This window comes from Rhincodon typus, chromosome 14 (genome assembly GCF_021869965.1).
Source record: "Rhincodon typus isolate 14 chromosome 14, sRhiTyp1.1, whole genome shotgun sequence".
Taxonomy (NCBI): domain Eukaryota; kingdom Metazoa; phylum Chordata; class Chondrichthyes; order Orectolobiformes; family Rhincodontidae; genus Rhincodon; species Rhincodon typus.
The window spans coordinates 26,859,088-26,870,415 of NC_063345.1; the positions used below are offsets into that span (position 1 = coordinate 26,859,088).

The 11,328-nt window shown below is 40.4% G+C and overlaps 1 protein-coding gene across 1 annotated transcript in view; it reads left to right on the forward strand.

Moving 5' to 3' along the window:
* LOC109930684 (cohesin subunit SA-2-like) overlaps positions 1-11,328 on the forward strand; it is a 170,388-nt gene that overhangs the window by 28,099 nt on the left and 130,961 nt on the right. The window lies entirely within an intron of this gene.

Genomic DNA, 11,328 nt, shown 5'->3' on the forward strand with positions numbered 1-11,328 from the left:
CCCAAAACCCTCCCGTCTCCTTCCCACTCCCCCCCCCCCCCCCCCCCCCCCCCAAAAAAAAAAGCAAGGTGGGCTTTTTTGTCAACATTTCATCTGGCTTTAGCAGGTCCTTGCCCTCTGCCTGCTTATAGTTATGCTAGGCCATTACAACATTCCAATTTTCAATGATTCATTCCTTAACTTGTCAACCCTATTCCCCATTTTCCTTTGCCTCTTTTAAGTTCAAACCTAATGCCAAAAAAATGGGAACTTGCTGTAAGACATAAGTTCCTCCCACCATTAACCTCATCAGACACACCTTGTCCTTGCCAAGCTCCCCTTTCCCACTCTGTCCTCAGCGCCTAACAGCTCATTCATTTATCCTTCGAATGCGGTCGTTTCTTGTCGGATGTGGTGTTATTGTCAAGAAAATTATTTAATTCTTCGACAAGTGTTTTGCGTAATTTCTAGCCATGAACCATGTTGTTTCATGTACCAGTTCTCTACAACACTTTTGACTTTAGTGTCTGCTGCTTTACTTTGAGACAAGGAATTAAATATGACAGTGAAAGAACTGGGCATGGTATTGATGCCAAAATGTAATTCAGTTTGTACAGGATATATGCGCAACACAAAATCTAAAATACTAGTAGATTTCCCATGGCATTGTTCACACAATTTTCTGTCAAGATACATTTATTGTCCCCTCTGCCCTTTTTCTTGTAATACCTGTATTTCTTTCTCTATGTTTCTCTTGTGTTTATCTTTCTGTCTCTTGATTGTTTGGCATAATTTTATTGTTTTGTGCCAGTGTCTCCATCTTTTTTACCTTCCCTACTTCCAACATTGTCTACTTTTCTGATTTTTAGGTTTGTCACAATCTGTCTGTTCCTTCAGAGGCATCCACTCTTCTATCTTTATGCTGTTCTGTTCCAGAGACACTTCTATCCAAATATCTCCTCATCTTTGTAATTTTTTTTCATCCATCTATCCCATTGTTTTTGCTTACAATTCATTGTTCTGTACCTGAATGTTTTCCCTAACTTCCTTTATTTTTAAAAAAAACTTGATTTGTTCTTCCCTTGTATCTCTGCCTCTTCTTCATTCTGTTATGGTTCTCCAGTTCTGCTCATCCATCCCTGTACAAGCTGCTGGCTGTCTGTGCACTTGAATCAGGTATGTGACCCCACATCCAATATTGCACTTCTGAACCGCGAAGCAGATTAAAAATAATTAACAGCTGGTGAGGCCCAACCATCTGCAGTTTGAGACATTTGGAAAGATAATGACCGGCTAGCCTAAAGAAATAATATTCTGGTGAGAGATGAGTACACAAGATAATGCCATGTGCAAGGTTTTTAAGAAGGAGGGGCCAAAAGTGTGTGGCAAAGAAAAACAAACACATTTTCTTGGATTATTTAGTTGACAGGTGAAATAAAATAACATTGTTTGAATCAAAAAAAAACAACCACATTGAGGGAAAGGAGAAAATGGTGTGCTTGTCTCATGCCACCACCACAAAAAAATTGTCTTATTGTACGGAAGCAGAAATTACTATTCAAATAAGAATGCCAGTGGCTTCACCACAGTTTAAAGGTTCTTTTGATGAGCAACTCTGATTTGGATTGCTTTGTCAATGCTCCTTTTCTTTTCAGTAAGTGTAGCCAATGTGGAAAATTGCCTAGCTATGTCCTGTAGACAAAAAAGCAGGACACATCCAACCTGCCATTCTCAGCCCTATCAATTTACTCTCTATCATCAATAAAGTGATGCAACGTATCATCAACAGTCCTGTCAAGCAGCACCTACTCACTGATACCACATTTGGTATCTGCCAGGGCCACTCAGCTCCTGGTGGTATTGCTGCCTTGGTTCAAACATAGCCAGATGCACAGATTTTCAGAGGAGGTGAGCGTGACAACCCTTGGCATCAAGGAGCCCTAGCAAAACTGGAATCAATGGGTATCAGGGGCAAACTCTCCACTCATTGGATTAGTTCATTCATGGCATGTAGAAAGATGGTTGTGGTTGTTGGAGGTCAGTCATTTCAGCTCCAGAACATAGCCGCACAGTTCCTCAGGGCAGAGTTCAAGGCCCAACCATCTGCATTCTGTATCAATGACCTTTCCTCCAACATAAGGTCAGACGTGGGGGATGTTTGCTGATAATTGCACAACATTCAGCATCATTCATGACTTAGTGGATACTGAAGCAGTCCCTGTTCAGATGCAACAAGATCTGGATAATATCCAGGCTTAGGCTGACAAGTGGCAAGTAACAATCATGGCACACAAATGCTGGGCAGTGACCGTGAAAAAGTATCCTGTTGTTACCAAGCAAAAGAGTATCCAGTTTGCAGAGATGCCAGCGATCAGGTATAACCTTTGAATTTTTTTTTAGCATTGATGAGCCAAGTTTTAGAAGACCCTAATTTATATAATTTTGATTCAAATACCGAATGGATGATTATCAATTGATTTTCTTTTCTGTGCTACTGATTTCCTCCCTTGCCGATGTTTCAACCTTCTGGTTGGTCCTTAACGGCCTGTGTTACCATGTCATGCATTTCATGAGGGTACATTTCTGTGGCTCACTCTCCTTTTGGCAGACCTCATTAGATCCATATTGAAATAACTTCAAGCAGGCAGAAATCCCATCACCCTTTATGTACAAGTGCACACTACATGGGTTGTGACCAGCTAGCTCATGTCCAGCTTTGTGAAGGACCACCTCCCCTGCCAGTTTTGTGTACAAGTCCTCTATGCAAGGGATTAGGTATTTATCCAGCAGTGAGAAGTAGTTTACCATCTGCTTAAAATCCCCACAGTGGCGAACTGACCCATCAGGCTTTGCAGTCCATAAACTGTACCAATTTGATTCCTTTGCTTTCCAGCATCCCAATTTCTGCCTCTAATTTTGCACACTTTGCAAGTGGCACCAGATGGGTCTTGCAGAATTGCTTTCTGGTTAATGTGGACTTTCCAGGGTGTGCACTTTCCTGGATACCAGCCAATGTCTTCTCTTACTTAAGTCAGGCCTTGTAAGCCTCCTTTCCTGTCTTGAATGCGCATACCAGCAACAAGCCCGCATCCTGAAGAATATTTTAGCTATTTGGCCAAGGCGCAGCTTTGTGTTTGGGGTTTTGCTATGGAATCACCTAGGGTCCCTCTGCTCAGGATATGTCCTACTTATCTACACTCCAGTGGTGTTCTCCAAGCTCAGTCAAACAGGTGAGGGTGTCCACTTCCTTGGGATCCTCTGTCGCTCCCATGCTCCACTTCATGCATTTACTAATGACAAAGCCAGTTGTAGAGCCTGTTTGAAGTTCATTTGGGCTTCAGCTAGTAAGCACTTTTGCATGGTTACATTATTAATCACACTCACCAAATGGTCTCTCAGCATTCATAGCCAACCTAAAATCATGCCTCTGCCAGTCATGTTAACAAATCTACTCTAAAGCCTTAGACATCTTAACCTCATCAAAAATTCTGATATGGGGTCCCCTGGTTTTTGAACTGCTGAATAAAACCGATAGTGTCTCAGATTTAGGAGAGGCATGGAGTTATAATATTCATTGGCTAAATCCATCAACTCTGGAAAATTTTAGTATCTGGTGCCTCAGAAGGTGAAGCTCCTAATAATTGAAAATACTGAGTCAACAAACAAACAGACTTGTTTCTTTTCATCTGCCCTAATGTCATTTGCCCAGAAGAAATGATGCGTTCTTTCCCCATCTGGACCCAGTCTCTGATGGCAAAAATGAATGAGTCAAGCTTCCTGAATGAAGGCTTGATGCCAGAAATGCTTACCCGTAACTCAAAGATGACTGTTCCAAGCAGGTTTTCTTGAGGCGCATACTGATTTCTCTCAATACCATTGGAATAACTGTACAGAGACAGGTCACCCTTTATTTACATGTGCACAGTACATGGTCTTTGACCAATCAGCTCAGAGCTCGTCTGTAGAATGAGGACAGACTCTGACTCTCCTGTTTATATCTGTCAGCGGTTGGTGCAGGTTAATGACCCCAAACAAAGATCTCATAATCAATGAGATCCACCTGCTCCTTGTTACAATCACAACACACATTAACAAAGGTCATGAGTAGGATCAAGCCTGGTCCACCAATTAACAAAATCGCAGTAGATCTGATGGTAACCACACGTTCATATTCCTGATTGCTTCGGTCACCTTTCATCCCGTGATTACCAAGAAGTTATTGACCTCTGCCTTAGAAATATCTAACTTCTGCCACTTCTTTTTAGGTCGAGTTCCAAACATGATCAAGTCTCTTTGAGAGAAAAATGTTGCCTCATTTCTGCTTTAAATAGGTGACCCCTTATTGTTGTACAGGAACCTAGCTCTACATCCTCCCATAAGAGGAAACATCTACCAAGTGAAAACTTTTTCGGATTTTGAGTTTCACTGCTTATTGTACTGAATACCCAAGTGGATTCAAATTTTGCCATCTCATCCATTCCAGCTTTAGGTTTAGTAACCCTTCTTTGAACTGTTTTCAATTCATTTACATGCTTCCTTAAATAAAGAGACCAATACTATATGCAGTTCTCCAGATATGGCCTGTAATTTGTGTGTTAGGATTAGAAAAATTACCATGAAAACTGCCTGAGTCACCAGAAAACTCAACTGGTTCAGTCATGTCCTTCAAGAAAGAAAAGTATCTAGTTGACTCTGTTCTTTGAAATATCTTGACTCACTTAATGTCAGCATCAGGGCAGTGCTTGCTGGATGAATGAGAACAAAGATTAAACCAAAGAGTAATTTAAAAGGAAGGCATATTAAGGATCCCACCCACTCCTTTTTAAAGGCTCGGTACAACTATTGTTTTCCTAAAACTAGAGGCCATAAGTTTAAGGTGAGAGGAGAAAGATTTAAACGGACTCGAGGACCAACAGAGGGTGGTGCATATGTGGAACGAGCTGCCAGAGGAAGTAGTAGATGCAGGTACAATTACAGCATTTAAAAGGCATTTGGACTAGTACATGAATAGGAAAGGTTTAGAGGGATACGGGCCAAATGCAGGCAAATGGGACTAGTTCAGTTTAGGAAACCTGGACGGGTTGGGCTGAAGGGCCTGTTTCCATGCCTCTGTGACTCTAAAACACAATTTAAGCACTGCCCTTGACATTCAGTAGTGTTATAATCACTGAATCTCCTCTTTATCAGCATCTTTTGAGGTTACCATTGACCAGAACCTCAACTGGACTCATAACATAAACATGGTGGCTACAAGAGCCCGTCAGAGAGTAGGAATACTGCGGCAAGTAACTCATCTCTTGACTCCCAAAACCTGCTGTGCCTTCTAAATGGTGAAGTCAGGAGCATGATGGAATACTCCCCACTTGCCTGGATAAGTGCAGCTCCAACAACGGTCAATGAACTTGTCACCATCCAGTAAAGAGTAGCCTGCTTGATTGGCACCACATCCAGAAGCACCCACGCTCTCTGCCGCTGAGCTCAGTAGCAGCAATTTATACTGTCTATAAGATGCACTGCAGAAATTCATCAGACATCCTTAGATAGCACCTTCCAAACTGGCGACCACTTCCATCAAGAAGGATAAGGGTAGCAGATACGTGCATGCAAGTTCCCCTCCAAGCCACTTAGTATCCTGCCTTGGGAGTGTATTATCGCTCCTTCACTGTTGTTTGATCACCATCCTGATAGCATTGTGAGTCAACCGACAGAATGTGCAGCTGTTCAAGAGGGCAGTTTATCACCACATTCTCGAGGGCAACTAGGACGGGCAATAATACTGGCCGGCCAGCCAGCGACACCCATATCCCACAGGTGAACAAATGAAAAATGCGTTTGGTTGAGACTATAAACTAAACATGTTCTCTCTGTGTAAACAAGTAAAGTTATAGTCAAATTGATCAGGAATATGTAAGAAAGGAAGGTTACATGCTGCTTTTCTTATTCATACTGTTTTGTATTATTTCCCTTGCAAGTGAGATCTGACCATGTACCAAGTAACCTGCTGATGTGGAGCTGCCCACTACTGCGAATTAAATTGAACAAACCTGTTTGATCTCTCTGGAATGTGAAATTTGAAACTCAAAAATTCAGCCATGATCTTATTGAATGGCAGAGCACACCTGAGAGGTGGAATGGCCAACTTTAACTTTTAATTCATATGTTCACATAACTGCTTCTTGTGGTTTACCTGGGCTTTGCTTCTGGTAGGAAAACATTATGCTGCAAAAGGTAGAAAAATGTCCAACTGGTTCTTTGACTAATCTTAGAATTTTTAAAAATTTCATTTGGAGTCTTTTTAGCATTGGGAGAGAGCAGTGATGGTCCTGTTGTGCAATGTTAATGTTGGACATCAGTGGCACATTGAGTATGGGAAGGCATGATTCAGTAATTATCTATACTTTAAGACCAGGACCTGTGGTATTCTTACAACTTCGAATTTGGTTGATGTGAATGCGTAATTGTGTGAAAGCAGTTATCTTACTTTCAATTATTTTAATTCTTTGTCAGTTTGATTGTTAATTCTTTTCAGTCATTTTCCAGATGTAGTTTCTAAATACTTGGTCAATTCTATCCAGTCCATTGTTCTGATTTTTTTTTCAAAATTCACATTACCCTTTGTGTACATTCTTTTAATTACTTCTTGAGCATCTACAGTGGGAATAGTTTCTAATAGGTATTCACTTAGTTTGTCGATTGACTTGCAGAGATTTCATAATTCTCTATAAATACTCTTGGTCTTGCTTTTGCATTGTTCTACTTTTCATGTATGCTGTGAAAAGGATCTGATACATATGTCAGGTTGTAAGAAATGTGCACTATATTGCTTTTTATTAAAACTTTCTCGGAGAATGAAAACAGATGAGCTCCAGTGATGAAAACATGAAACTGCTAATTGTTGCAGGGCAGATATTGACCTGAATTTTCTTCCCTCAGTCATAGTAAATACTAAAAGCTTTGCCATTTTTCAATGCTGGAACAGCAGTTGAACTTGTGAACTGATTTATGCTGAAATCTGGAAGTTGTGGTGCGGCTGAATGTATCATAGAAAAGGTCACTGTGGTGATTCCACCAAGTTATTTAGTAAAACAGCAGGGAAGTTGAGGTCGAAATCGAACACACTTTCCCTCGACCTGCCTGGATATCAGTTAGGACTGATCATCTAAGATGTAAATTAAGGAATCAGCCCATTACTACTGTACCCTTCCACAAAATAAATAAATAAATAATTGATCATTGTGATTAAAATGTTTTCTTGATTTTATGGAGCTCTTGGTTCTGCTACCACTCCACCTGTGCTTTCTCCTCATCCCCAACTATGTCAAAAACTGCAGTCAGTGGGGAGAAAAAGTTCTTTCCCAATCAAGTGCTGTTTCTGACTTTGGGATTGATCAGTGGAGAGAACAGGGATGTAGTCACGGGGTAGAATAGCTTGGACTACAAGGGATAGTTGGGGAGACTAGCCTGTGTGGGGCTTATGTCTGAGAAACATTGCTTGAAACCATTTAAAAAGTGTAATTACTTTGAAAACTTTCCTTGCTTGTTCTGATGCTGGGTCTTGCTGCAGGATTAAGTGGAAGTTTTTGCTGTGGCCTTGGTGCAGCCGATGAATATGGTAAATGAGGTTGTCAGATGAACAGTTCAGCATTGCCACTCAGAGGAAAGTTTGGGTTGTTGTATCAGTCTTGCTTTGCATTGTACTGACAGTTAGCAAAGTTAGTCATTTTCTATTTCTAGGTGCAGGTGGCAAATCAGGCAAAATATCATTACAGTTGATATTGGTGTACTTTAACAATTATACAGTGTAAATACTGAATTAAGATAAGGCATACGAGATTCTGTGAAATATGAATTCCTTCTCGAAGCAGTATTTCAGCAAATCTGTCATTTTTAAAACTGTGATAGTACTTTATTTAATGCTCCATCATAATCCTTGGCTGCCTAAGGGTCTTGAATCCAGTAAATAGTTGTTTTATGATTTGAACCTAAGTTGGAAGACAACTTGTACATTCCACAATTACTATTTCAAGGGCAGCAGTGTTTTGCTGTCCTAAAACAGCAGCCAGAAATATTATTTATTATTGAATCTGAGCTGAATGTCACGTCAGCTCAAATATCATTGAATGTGATTTCCTGTGTAATGTAACAACATTGAATTTTCTCCATGATTTTCATTGGGTAAATATTTGTCACCAGCTTTATAGCACCTTTACCAATACCCAGGTGGAGCACATAAGGGACTCACAAATTGATCTGTTTCACCCAGCCAGAGTCTAGCACCGTTCTCTTTGGAACAAGTTGGGAAACCGTTCTTAGAAATAATTTTGATCCAAGTGCAGTAATGATGAGTGGGTATGCCAGCAGATGATCATGCCAAGTTACTGATGTGTAAATGTGCATTTTCAAGCATGGATAGTTTGATTTTGCCAAATTGTATTTGAAACAAAGTTTGATAAATTGCATCATTATTTTGTATATAGCTTTAAAGAAGTGAGATTTTTTTTCAGTAATCATCTTAATTTTCTCTGCTTTACATGTCCGCATACCAAACAGAATAATTTTCAGCAGAAAATGGAAAGATCTGTTGAAAGTGTGGTTAATAATCCCCTTCTGTCTGATTTGGATTTCCTGCATTTGAAAACTTGACATGAACCATTTGCTATTTAAGTATTTTGAAGTAAGAGTGCAAATGCTGAAAATAAAAATTGGAATTGAATGATGAGGTTGTGAACACCTGTAAGAGAAAGATCTGTTTACATTTTGGGAATGAATTTCATACAGTGCTTTTGACAACGTATCTTCCTATGACATTTTAGTTGTGACAGCATGAGTATGATCCTAAAAGTTGAGCTCACTTTGAGTGAATTCAAAGATATCACATACTTGAGAGTCGTGATAAAACTAAATTGTTTTAGCTGTGTTGTGCTTTGAAAGTTCATGTTGTGGAAATGGCAGGACAATATTAGTTTCACAAGTTATGTCACAAAACCATTTTAGTTGACCAATAGCTTACGAACAAATTTGGAGCAGAAGAAGGTCATTTGGCTCCTGGTGGCTGCTCTGCCATTCTCTAAGATTGTAGCTGATGATCTGTTTGTGTTTTGAATTCCATATTCTCACCCATGCCTGATAACCTTCAATTCCTGACCTACAAACAATCTATTTGCTGTGCCTTAAAAGCATTTGGTAACTCGGTCGTCAACAGGTTGGTCATGGCAGCCATGAGGAGGGGCTCATAGAATGCATCCGCGATAATTTCCTTGAACAATATGTAATGGAACCTACGAGGGAGCAAGCTATCCTAGATCTAGTCCTGTGTAATGAGACAGAAATAATAAATGATCTCACAGTTAGGGATCTTCTCAGAAGGAGCGATCACAGTATGGTCGAATTTAAAATACAGATGGATCATGAGAACGTTAAATCCAGTACCTATGTCCTGTGCTTAAACAAAGGAGACTTTGAAGAAATGAGGGAGGAGTTAGCTAAGGTAGAATGGGAGCAAAAACTTTATGGTGGTCAATTGAGGAACAGTGGAGGACTTTCAAAATGATTTTTCACAGTGCTCAGCAGAAGTATATTCCAGTGATAAGGAAGAACTGTAGGAAAAGAGAGACCTAGCCATGGATGTCTAAGGAAATAAAGGAAAGTATCAGATTGAAAAAAAACACATACAAAAAAGCAAAGAGTAAGTGGGAAACTAGTAGACTGGGAAATCTTTAAAGGCCAAAAGAAAGCCACAAAAAAAACGTTATAAAGAAAAGTAAGATAGATTATGAGAGTGAACTAGCTCAGAATATAAAAACGGGCAGCAAAATTTTCTATAAATATGTAAATCGTAAAAGTGTGGCGAAGGTAAACATTGGTCCTTTAGAGGATGAGAAGGCCAATTTAATAACTGGGAATAAGGAAATAGCCGAGGCATTAAACAGTTATTTCATGTCGGTCTTCACAGTGGAAGACACAGATAACATGCCGAAAACTAATGGCAAGAAGATTATAGCAGGTGAGGACCCAGAAACTATCATTATCACTAAGGAGGCAGTGCTGGGCAAGCTAATGGGGCTAAAGGTAGACAAGTCTCCTGGCCCTGATGAAATGCATCCCAGGGTACTAAAAGAGGTGATGGGGGAAATAGCAAATGCACTAGTAATTATTTACCAAAATTCACTGGACTCTGGGGTGGTTCCCGCAGATTGGAAAACAGCCAATGTGATGCCACTGTTTAAAAAAGGAAGTAGACAAAAAGCAGGTAACTATAAGCCAGTTAGCTTAACTTCGGTAGTTGGGAAAATGCTTGAATCTATCATTAAGGAAGAAATAGCAAGACATCTGGATATAAATTGTCCCATTGGAAACACCCAGCATGGGTTCATGAAGGGTAGGTCATGTTTAACTAATTTGGTGGAATTCTTTGAGGACATTACTTGCATGGTGGACAATGGGGGACCTGTGGATGTGGTTAATCTGGATTTCCAGAAGGCATTTGACTAGGTGCCACACCAAAGGCTGCTACATTAGATAAAGTTCCACGGTATTACAGGTAATGTATTGGCATGGTTGACCAATAGAAAGCAAAGAGTAGGGGTAAATGGGTGTTTTTCTGGTTGTCGGTCAGTGGCTAGTGGTGTGCCTCAGGGATCAGTGTTGGGACCGCAATTGTTTACAATTTACATAGGTGATTTGGAGTTGGGGTCTAAGTGTGGTTTGTCAAAATTTGCAGATGACACTAAGATGAGTGGTAGAGCAAAGTGTGCAGAAAACACTGAAAGTCTGCAGAGGGATATAGATAGTCTAAGTGAGTGGGCAAAGGTCTGGCAGATGGAGTACAATGTTGACAAGTGTGAGGTCATCCATTTTGGTAGGAATAACAGGAAAATGGACTATGTTTTAAATGGTAAAAAATTGCAGCACGCTGCTGTGCAGAGGGACTTGGGTGTCCTTGTGCATGAATCGCTAAAAGTAGGATTGCAGGTGCAGCAGGTAATTAAAATTTTGTCTGCCATTGCGAGAGGGATGGAGTTTAAAAACAGGGGGGCTATGCTGCAGCTATATACAGACCTGGTGAGGCCGCACCTGGAGTACTGTGTGTAGTTTTGGTCTCCTTACTTGAGAAGAGATATACTAGCACTGGAGGGGGTGCAGAGGAGATTTACTCGGTTGATTCCAGAGTTGAGAGGGTTGGATTATGAGGAGAGACTGAGTAGACTGGGATTATACTCATTGGAATTTGGAAGAATGAGGGGAGATCTTATTGAAACATATAAGATTATGAAGGGAATAGATAAGGTGGAGGCAGGGAGGTTGTTTCCGCTAGCAGGTGAAACTAGGACTAGAGGGCATCGCCTCAAA